The following is an 11,605-nucleotide window of genomic DNA, read 5'->3' on the forward strand; positions in this document are numbered from 1 at the left end:
AATCTAAAAAAAAAACCTCTATATAAAGCAATGTATTTTAGCTGTCAATAAAGCATGCAACGTTGCCTCAGGCTGGAACCGCAGCTACATAACCTTGTACAGCACATGAAAAACAGGACCTGGGTGTAACCTGGATGAATGACAAAAAGAAATGCACTGCATTACATAGATATGATAATTCAAGGTATGTATACATGCATAGGACTGGTTTGTTGTTCCATGCTAAAAAAAAACCTGTGTTTTATCTGTTAATGAATCACCCAATGTTACCCCAGGCTGTGACCACAGCTACGGAACTTTGTACGGCGCACCTTAACAGTACATTTGATCGCAACATTAGCTTGTTGAAGGCTTGCCAGGGCTATTTGCATTTTGTAATAAATACAAAACCCATTAATGCAGAGGAATTGTGGAATGCAGTCCAATGGTCCAGGGCAAGAATACCTGTTCACAGGTGCCACAGGCTGGTCGACTCCATGCAACTCAGATGTGACGCAGTTCTCAGAAATAATGACTATGCAACTAAATATTAGTGCAGTGATTCAAAGTGAAGAAAAACTTTGAGACATTTTTCAGTTCATACAGTAAATGTTTGGGTTTTTAAAGAAAAATGCAAATATTGCTGTTTTTTAACAGCCCAATATTCCTTTATCTTAACTTTAAGTAAAGGTAGAACACAAACTTGATTCATTTTGGTCATGTTTTGATTTGGAATTGAATGTGCAGTGTTCCCAATGCATTGATATTATGGAATTAAAAGCTATTCTAAGGATTTGGAGCATTATTCACTTTTTTAAACACACTATTATTCTGAACACAACTGTAAGTTTTGTCCTCATGGAAGGAACACATTTTTTTGCCAAGGTGTCTGGTGAAATAATGCTGCATTATTTTGCTATTTATTTGCACTCCGTTGCAAAACCAAACATTATGATACGCTTTTTAAACAGAAAAGCCAAAATGGAACTACTGAGCCAGGCCAGGAAGCTGCAGGGAACAAATGGGTTCCTGAATAACCATCTAACTAAGAAAAATACCGATATTGCAGGGCAGGCACAAATCTCAAATCAGAACAAGATACAGGCTACGTGGTCAAGGAACTGTAAGGTGGAAAGCCAGAGCACCTGAAGAAGCAAAAGCCATCATGGTAAGGGAGCTGGAAGACTTAGAGAAACACAGCAGAACAGATATGTTTGCTTCAAATGGTTAATTAGAAATATGATAACACAAAGAAATAATTGGATGACCTTGAATTGTTTGCAGACACCATGGTACACTGAAATCATTTGTATGGCCAGGACAATCTCTATGGGATTTAATGAAGGGACGACTGTTATTAGAGGATCGGATATGGATATCTCTTTACCATTTAGAGATGTCAATTATGATGACCTTGGAGGAAAGAATAACTGGAATATGCAGGTATCTGTCAATATGAGCATGGGAAATATGAAGAGCTGAACTTGAAAACATTTGGCTATACAGAACATGAAATACACAAAATGGAAAATTAAATTGATCCTGAGAACCATCTCTACAATATCAATGATCCACTGTGGCGTTCCAGAGGAGGGTCTGGTGAGTCCACACAGCATTCGGATAGGCGGGAGAAAAACCTACTGTTGTGTATTTCTTTAAACATTCCCACTTGTCTTTGGCAGCGCTAAGCACCAAACGGAACAACGGGACCTCTGCAAAAAAGCCTCGGGAAGGAACTTGTTTGGTGGAACATGTGTACGTTCAGAAGTAGTTTTAGTCGTCAACAGAAAACTCAGATTGGACAGATAGTCTAGCTAGCTGTCTGGATTTACCCTGCAGAGATCTGAGGACCAGGTAACCATAGTCCTCAGATTGGACAGATAGTCTAGCTAGGTGTCTGGATTTACCCAGCAGAGATCTGAGGACCAGGTAACCATAGTCCTCAGATTGGACAGATAGTCTAGCTAGCTGTCTGGATTTACCCTGCAGAGACCTGAGGACCGGGTAACCATAGTCCTCAGATTGGACAGATAGTCTAGCTAGCTGTCTGGATTTACCCTGCATAGATCTGAGGACCAGGTAACCATAGTCCTCAGATTGGACAGATAGTCTAGCTAGCTGTCTGGATTTACCCTGCAGAGACCTGAGGACCAGGTAACCATAGTATAAGATTTCACACTGGCAGGTAGCCAATGAGAATTGAGTGATTCAGACGCATAACTAACGGCAAGCAGGGTACTCAGCTGCTAACGGGGCCAGACCAATCAAGGGCCCTGGACGATTTTTGCATCATTTTCAGAGATAATGCAATCTTTTGTGTTGTAAAAGAGGATTTAAATTTATCCAGTGGTGTAGTCGACTTGATATGCAGGTATAGGGTGTATACCCACTAGGAAAGGTCAAGGATTTCTCTATACCCACTTACAAAAAGCCAAAGATATTAAAACAGAAAAAGCCGTAGACCCTCCTGTTGGACTGACTTATCTTTTGTTATGTTGATTCTCCTTCTTTTTTTTCTTTTTTAAAGCTTTAGTGAGTAACTTTTTGATATTAATGAACGTCCGTTACAGTCAAGCCATTGCCAAACGATCAGCTGCTCCCTAGCTTAATTGATGAGAGTGCATGCAGGTTTGCCTCATTAGGTCCTTTCTGTAGGGAAGGGCTGGGCAATCCTAAAGTGTCGAGCAATAAGTAGAACTGTTTCTCCACCAATTGATTTTTATATTGTGTTGGTGCTTGTGGATATATATATATATATATATATATATATATATATATATATATATATATATATATATATATATATATATATATAACTAGGAATGTCAGCAATCACAGTTATCTACATGCTATGGTATTTTCCACATTCAATTGTCTTGGTTTTTCTTCAGTTTGGCTCACCCCCGGCCCACCGGTACAGGTGGTAGGTTCCAATTGGGTGCAGCTGGGTTAAAATGGCTTGAAGAGAAGGGGTGGAGAGAAGGAACGGGCAGCTTGTAGAGCGGTTGTGGGTTTGGGGGTATTTTTTTGTGTTCTTTCTTTACTTTTATAAGGATTACTTTACCTGTTGCTGCAATGGCCCTTTGGACAAATCTGTATTATGTTTGAAAATAATAAATTAAATAAAAAAACAATTCTGTTGCAGAAAGAAATAGGACAAGAGTGCAGCTTATGTCGGTCTTTGTTTGTAGGCTTATATATTGGCTTTATATATGAATTATTCATACATATCAAATATGGTAGAAGTCTTGTTTGGTTAAAGCTGGGGAGGCAGTGTCATTTTGAACTCTTTCCACACTGATCCCTGGTACACAGATGCTACTTCACTTAAAGCTGCTTCTGGCAACACTTTGCCTCCACCCCCCCCCCCCCCCCCCCCCCCCAGCCTCCACCTTCCTAGTTTGGCGTCTTAACATGACTTAAAGTTTAAATAAGTATTTAATGTCTTTCTTTTGGCTCACTCTTTTATGCCAAATAGGGTTTTTCGCATGGTGCTCTGTCTCAGTTTAGTATGCTGCTTGGCTGGTCCAGGGATTATCATCCCATCATCAATTTAATTTTATTTATAATATCAATTCTTAAGTTATCTCAAGTAGGGATCAACCAATATGGATTTTTTTTTTTTTTTTTGTGCTAATACCCACCATATGTAAAAACGCAAATATTGGCTTGATAAAATTGCTAGACACTTTACCGATAGAGTAGGTCTTGACCCATTATATTTTACAAAGATCCAGCAATTCTAGTAATTCACCCAAGAGCAAGCCTTTAGTGTGACAGTGGCGAGGGAAAAACTCCTTTTAGGAAGAAACCTGGTACGGACCCAGGCTCTTGGTAGGTGGGTGTCTGACTGTGCCGGTTGGGGGTGTAATGAATAGTGGCAATAAAAAACAATGGAACAGTGACTAGAAATTGTAGTATTAGTAGTTCATGGCATAGCAGGGCACTGCAGGACGTAGCAGGGGAGAGCCAGGAGGGTACCAGGACCACGGCGACAGCTGCAAACATGATTTTTATTTTATCAAGACCGGATCCATCAGCGCCAAGCATAACCGTACTTCCATGTCTTGCAATTAATGGTTTCATCTCAGACAGGAGTGTTCCTGACTGAATCTTTGGTAATTCAAGCGGTCTGAAAGACAACTAGACGTATGCATCCTCCTCTTGGCCTTGTCTGCAGGCTTTAGTAAATCTACCGGCCCAGCAGCCTTAAGTGGTGTTGAATGGCTATTACTTGTGATGTGGGGGGGGGGGGGGGGTGATAAACCAGTAGCTGAAGAGGAGCCAGTGCACTGCCAAAGTGCTCTTGAGCAAGGCATCGGACCCACAACTGCAGCTCCCTCACTCTGACTTGTCTCCATTAGTGCATGTGTGTGTATTTCACTCTTGTGTTTAATGTGTATTCAACAACAACAAAGTGAAAACATTATATTCCCCCATGCAGGAATAATAAAGTAATGTTAGACTTCAACACATTTTCTAAGATGTTTAATCCCTTTTATGTTAAATTTTTAACAGATGAAAAATGTGCGGTTGATTGCAGAGTATGAAATAACTATGGACAAATAGTGATTACCTATTTTAATCAATTGACAGCCCAAATTACAATGTGTGTGTTTACCTGCCCTGCAGGCATGAAGTCCTGTTGGATGTGTTCTCCAGCAATGTGCGCAGGTTCAAAGGTTTATGTTGTTGTAGCAACAAATGTTTTAGTGGTAATGGAAACCTGAGAGCTGATGTCCTAAAGACTGAAGTAGTACAGTGGTTATGGGCCACATATCACTAGATCACTATCTGCCAGAGGAAATAAAACATGAGCTATGCAGATCCAACTTGTCTCATGGAGAACTAGCTAGTAGTGCATTGCCGCGGTCCCTGAGACTGCTTAGCATGGAGGAAAGCGAGTCAGGCCAGACCAGATCCAGTGCAATCCCTGCCGCCGTGGACTGGGTCACAATGGGCTGCTTGCTAGAAATGGCTGCAGCGAGACCCAGCAATAGTTTGCTGATACCAGACCATGGAGCTCAGACCCAAACGCTGGGTCTAATGTTAGCGGCTGCCGTTTTCTTCAGGTAGCAGCCAGCTAGCAGCTAGTTCCGGCTGATTTGACACATTTAATTCCCAAGTTTTTAGCTCATTAAGTGATACAGCATTATATATTTGTTTGAACCACCCAATGTAACTTTCTCCAACTTGCTATTGTCATTTACTGTAATGTGAAAACTTCAAATCGATAAGCATGCTCTCTGAGCTATATAGAGATTGTAGCATATCTCAAAGTCAAAGTCAAAGTCAGCTTTATTGTCAATTTCTTCACATGTCAAAACATACAAAGAAATCGAAATTGCGTTTCCCTCTATCCCACGGTGACAACAAGACATTTTAACCAATTTGGTCCACAGACAAACATAACATTCAAGTAAACAGTATAAAAAGTAAAAATAAGAAGATATGTACAATGAGGAAAATAAGAGCAGCAGAATTTGAGTTAAGAAAGTGCAATTATGCATACAGTTGACAGTCAATGTAATGTGCAAAAGTCAGGCGGTAGCATAGTGGTGCCGGTTATGTATCTGGTATGAGAGTGGAGGTCAAAGGCTGTACTTCATACCCCCTGGATAGGATACTGTAGAGGACAGTTAGATGAAGCAAACAGAAGTGTAGATAATTCAGATTAGGGCTGCAAACTTAATTTCTTTTGAGGATTTGGGTTATTCTGAGTCACTCACTAGGCGAGCTGAGGCAAGCTTGACATGTTTGCAATACTTCCAACTGTCTACTTGACTTTACTGTACTTTAACATACATTTGTCATCGACAACTCATGAGTCATGGATATTGAGCGATGTCCTGTGTTTCATCATTCCACCACCCTGACCAACCTCCCTACCTGGATTGTAAGTCAATGGAGGCCAAAAAGGTTAAAAGCAAGTATGCGTCTTGATAACATGCCAATAATGGCAACAAATTAGCGTGTCATACATACGCTATTTCATGAGATCAGTCTGCCAAAGCTGTACCTTCAAGGTTAAACGCACTAAATTGGAAATCTGAGCCAAACAAGTGACAGACCTGCACTAAAGCTCAGACTCCGGGGCCCGGTGTAAAGCCTTTTAACTGTCAAACGCCTTTGTCAAACTTTTAATTACCTGTCCTGACTCTCTAGCCCTGCCTGACTCAGGAACCTCGTCCTACAGCCCGGATACCTGTCTTCAACTGGCATGCATGGAAAAGAACACCCTCTATACAGCTTCCCTCCCTAACCAACGTCACTTCACCTAACCAGGGTGCTTTATTTGTCCTTACGTGTTACTGAAACCATGTTAAAGCTATAGTGAGTACTTTTTGCCCCCCCATAAGGAACTCCCTTTAGTAATGACAGCTAAACTGTTGGCCTGTGCACATGACACATGCCTTCCGTGACCGTGCACCTTCTAGACTTAAACTTCATCGCAAGCATGTCTCTGTGTCACTGTGGTGAAAATCAAGCAGGTTGAGTGAATGATATGAGTCGAGCATGTGACAAGTCAAGTCAGACTCAATTCTGAAGACCTACCCCATTTCCCTCATTTAAATCAAAGACAGTTGTTTTTCTTATCTAACGTTTAACCAGCCGATTAATTAGCTAAAAAGACACACATTGTTGTCTGTGGGTGTAGTGGCGGGTGGAGTTAGATGTTGTGGTGGCTGTATCTGGGATTCCTGAGCTGCCGACACTGCTGTTCTTAAAGACCGAAAATATTACTTTGAGTTGCATTAATAAAAAGTCAAGTCTGTCATTGGAAGTCCTGAAATTTGAGACCCGAGTCTGACTCGAATCAAGTCATGTGACTCCTCCCCCCCCCCCCCCCCCCCCCCTCGGCTGATAAGATGTGAAGTTCTTTGTCAAAGAATAAATGAAGATTATAAAGGATGAGGTGGTTAGGGTTAGGGTTAAACTTGAATGTACCGTACATTATGACCATAGGGTTTGACAATACACAAGTTTACTCATTTTACTCATAACTTGCTAAATAAATGATCATATTATTATGAACATGATATAATCAGTGTCAACATGTTTTAAACATAATAAGCATAAGGATGGCAGAACATTTTCTTTTATTACTCATGATTGCATATAGTGTAATTGTGCTTTACCATTCCTAGCAGTTATTAAGAGGGAAGTGTAGTAAGTCTTTCAAAGTAAGCCAGTAAAAGGTCCCAATATTTCTAAAATTCTCTGAGAGCATTTGATATTTTTCTATTTTTAGAAACATAATATCAGAAAGCCACGTGGAGGCTTTCGGTGGTGATTTCCATTCCATACGTATTCTCTGTCGTGTTATTAATGTTGCAACAGCACTTTCCTGATTATTGGGGATTACATTACACAGCCATTGCAGGGCTTGTTTGTACATTTAAATCAAGGGCTTCATTTAAGACCTTAAATATTGATGTCCAGAACTCTCTCAACCTGGAACGTGAGCAAAATGGGAAGTAGATCTGCTCAGTCACAGATGTCCTCCACGTCAGAGTAGATTTTGGCCAGCCTAACTTTACTATAGTGCATATGGTGAAGAACGTTAAATTGAATCAAATTGAAACATGCAGAAGTAAAGGTCCCATTCAACCGTACAGCATTCAATATATTTGTCCTTAATTCTTCTTCCTTTTTTTTCTTTGATAGGCTTCATGGAAAGACTGTACAGTGATGTAATTGAATTGTATATTTTAGAGATTTGGCCTCCTAAGATTAGAGGGGTCTGTAGTGTATCCTCAGATCAGAGTGCTCAGGCAATTGAGGAAATGAGGGGACATGTTCAACTGAAATGACGAACCTGAAAATGTTCGGAAAACAATGCACTTACAGTAGTAATGTTGAATTTACTGTCCAAGTTGTTAACTTTTTGGAATTAAAATCTTTACATGCACTGTCCCACTGTTTGAAAGCGTCATCCATTTTAGCAGCCGGAAAAAGGTGATTTTTACAGACACAGCTTTGAGATGGAAAGGAAGCTCGAGGCAAGCAGAGGGAAATCCAGACAGTATGGAGACTCAAAGGCCCCCAAGCTGAGAGAGTCCAGTCCAGTCTCACGGAGGAAATCCTTTTAGAAGAAACAAGAAAACACTACTTTTTAAAGAGAAACTTCCCCAACACTGATTGCGGCTAATAAATGTATAGCCATATGCTGGAAAAGTGAGGAGCCCTGGGTTATCCATGTGGTTCAAAGAGATGTCATCATACACACATACAGAAAAGATCCCAACCTCAAGAAGAAGCCATTTTGTTTTTTGAGAGATGCTGGGGAGATTTTTGTAACCTTTTTACACAAAAGACCTCTCAGAGATAACTGGAATAGAAACAGATTTACACTCTGATTATGTAGGTCAAATAAAAAATATTAATACATTTCACCTTTTAAAAATAATATCAAGATGTATGGTTATAAGTTGCTAATGTTGACCTCTCAGAGGACATGGTCAGGGCTAATACCTAGATACCTGCAGACCATGCCAGTTAGGGGCTCTGGTCTTTTAGTTTGTGGTGTCCTACCTGATTTTATTGAGTCTGTAGTATTAGTACCGGCCATAAAGGATACGGCTGGTAAGCTAAATAGCATTGATAGCCCATGAAAGCATTCTTTCCCACGTGATGCAAACAAATATTTTCTTACGATATAGAAGCCAAAATTCCACTGTCATTATGTGTTTTATTGATGCATCCAAGGCATTCGTCATAAAAATTGATTTATGAGATTATGGTGTCCCAAGGTATACAATTAGAATATCTGTTTTTTTTTTTGGTATTCCAATCAAACTATGCAGGTGAAATGGGGCAATGCACTGTCAACCCTTATCATGTAAACAATGGACTTGGCCAGGGGGTAATTCTTTTTCCTGTGTTGTTTAAAGCTTTAGTGCGTAACTTTTAGAATATTGATGAACGTTCAAGACATTGCCAAATGAGTGGCTACAGAGTTAATAAAGACTATGAACTCCACATAACTCTCTGTATTTGTCATTATGGCTATATTCAGGAGATCGTGGCGTCCGGTGACTTCCCTATGCAGAAACTCAAGTGAAGATAATGACTATATTACCTATGACTCACTCTGACATCTCTCCACATGTGTGTGTGTGTGTAATAACAACAGAGTGTAAATTGTGATGTCCCCTTATGGCACTAAAAAAGGATATGAATATTATTCTCTTAAGAGTCCATGTTTTTTATCCTCTGTGTCCTCCTTGGCTATGAGGCTTGTATCATGTGGACGCACAAACAGTTTAACTTAGAATTCATCGCGGGGGGGGCGGCAGAAAGTACACACTACAGCTTTAATGTTTATAGGGATGATCCACTCAAGGAAGGAGAATGAGTGGAAGACACTGTAAATCATTTAATGTATGCTGATGACCTGGTCCTTCTAAGTCCCTACAGTGTTAGGCTCCAGCAGTTATTAAGGGTTTGCTCACAGTATGTCAAGGATTTGTCACGCACACAGGAAAATGGACCCACAGATACACAACTCAGGTACGTAAAATGCAATTGTTTTTATTTGCAAGCTAATAAACACACAGGCAACAGTGTCCAAAAAACAGCAGGCAAAAGAGAACCTACAAAAACCGGGTCAAACTCCAGGGAAAACAGGAACTCAGAATCCAGGACTCACTAAGGTGGGAAAATATACAACAGGAAGTAAAACAAAACAAGACTACACAAAGGAGAACAAAGCCCCTTTGAAATAACACAGGATATGGAAAAACCAAACAGAAAATCTAAACCAAAACAATAACTTGACACAGTGACGGGAAAAGACAGGACTATGATATTAAATGTAATATTAAAAAAAGCAATGTCATGGTTGTAAGAAGCAAAGAGGAGAAGAAGTTAATTTTCCCAGTTTTGCAATTGAGTGATAATCTTTTCATATAATCAAGGAAATCATATGTCTTGGTCACTTTATAACAGATGATTTGAACGAAGACAGAGACATATACACGCAACGCAGTGAGCTGTTAGCCCGGTCCCACCACACTCTCGTACATTTCATGAGAGTCTGGCCTCTCTCCAAGTGTTGACTTCTTTGAAGGCGGGTACTCCACCACTCTGGATCTGCCATAACCAATCGCTAACGTCAGCTTAGCATCGCTAGCGTTCACCTTGGCCAACACCTTCACTATTAACTGAGCAAGCTGGAAAATCAAACTTTTCCCAATCCCTGTGCGGAGGAGGGTCACGACATCCTGACCACCAACAAAACTCAGCAAAGATTCTTCTTGCTCAAATCAACGCCTGCCAATGTGTTGATCTGCCTGACAAGCAATCTGCTTCCCGGGTGAAAAGTACCTTCAGACAGTGGCCAGGCTGGTTCTGATGATCCCACCAAGTCCACATGGTCTAGAGTCCAGCCCTGACCGCTGCAGGACTTGTGCTGGGGTGGGAATTCTGTTAATTTGAGGAGATCACATTATGGACCTCTCATAGATATCGATGACATCATCATAAGGTAAAGCCTCCAGCAAAAGAAAGCAGTGTTCTTCTAATATTGTCTTGGGTCACAATGATTTGAGTCAGTGGGGCAGACATCAAATTTATTTCATCAATGTCAGAAACTGAAAGACAAAATTTAAGCAGTCCCCTGATGGATTTCTGCCAAAGACAGTGACATGTGAAATATATCCCTCTGCACTATTTAGAATGAACGCTGGTCAAATGAAAGGCTTTGAAGCAGATGTTGGGACCAGAACCACTCATGGTGTCATGTATCCAGAGAGTTCTGTGGATTTAAGTGACCCCCCCAACCCCCCATCTTGTGCTGGCTCCATTTAACTCGGTTGATTTTGATTGGCTCACAGGGGCCCTCACTACAGGATTTATAGCAATGTGAGGAATATTTTTATGGACTACTGTATGTGATCATATGTCCCTTGCAGTGTTTACTTTGTAAACAAAAAACTATGGCTATATATATATATATGTCTGTTAACATTTAACCATTGATAAACGTGTGACGATATCAACATGCAATATCGCTGACAAAGAAAAGACTAGACTAAAATGTAGTTAAAAATAAATAAGGGTGTTACCTTTTTGGCAAATTCAATCTCTCTCTCTCTCTCTCTGTGTTAGAGTCACACACCCTCAGGTAATGCTGGCAAATTAAATATGATATAATATATGCACCCATAATTCTGTTGACAACCCAAGTACCCCACCAAGAAAATTGAGTTGATCCGTTATGCAGAAGTCAGGACGGCGCAGAACAAGTTTCTGCAACAGAGAGAGGAGAAGAAGAAGAAGAAGAAGAAGAAATATGGAGAGAAGCCCAAACATGTACACACATCAATGTCACAAACAGCGATCAGTAGATTGGGGCGTGCAAACAGCACAATACTGCAGTATTACTCCACAGGACACGGTGACCAAGACATGTGCTCCTTTCATGAAGATAATTATAGCTCCTGTGAAATAAGACTTCCCCATATGACACTGTTACACCTATTCCAGGAAATCCCATGAGTACATTTTGGCTCGGTGTGATTGTGAGGGAGGCGCCGCGAGGCCGAACAAGACGTCGGTTTCTGTCACAAATAAAAGGCCTCAGGCAAACTAAATCAATGTTGTTGGTTTAGTCAAACCGTAA

This window comes from Etheostoma spectabile, chromosome 8, assembly GCF_008692095.1.
Source record: "Etheostoma spectabile isolate EspeVRDwgs_2016 chromosome 8, UIUC_Espe_1.0, whole genome shotgun sequence".
Lineage (NCBI taxonomy): Eukaryota > Metazoa > Chordata > Actinopteri > Perciformes > Percidae > Etheostoma > Etheostoma spectabile.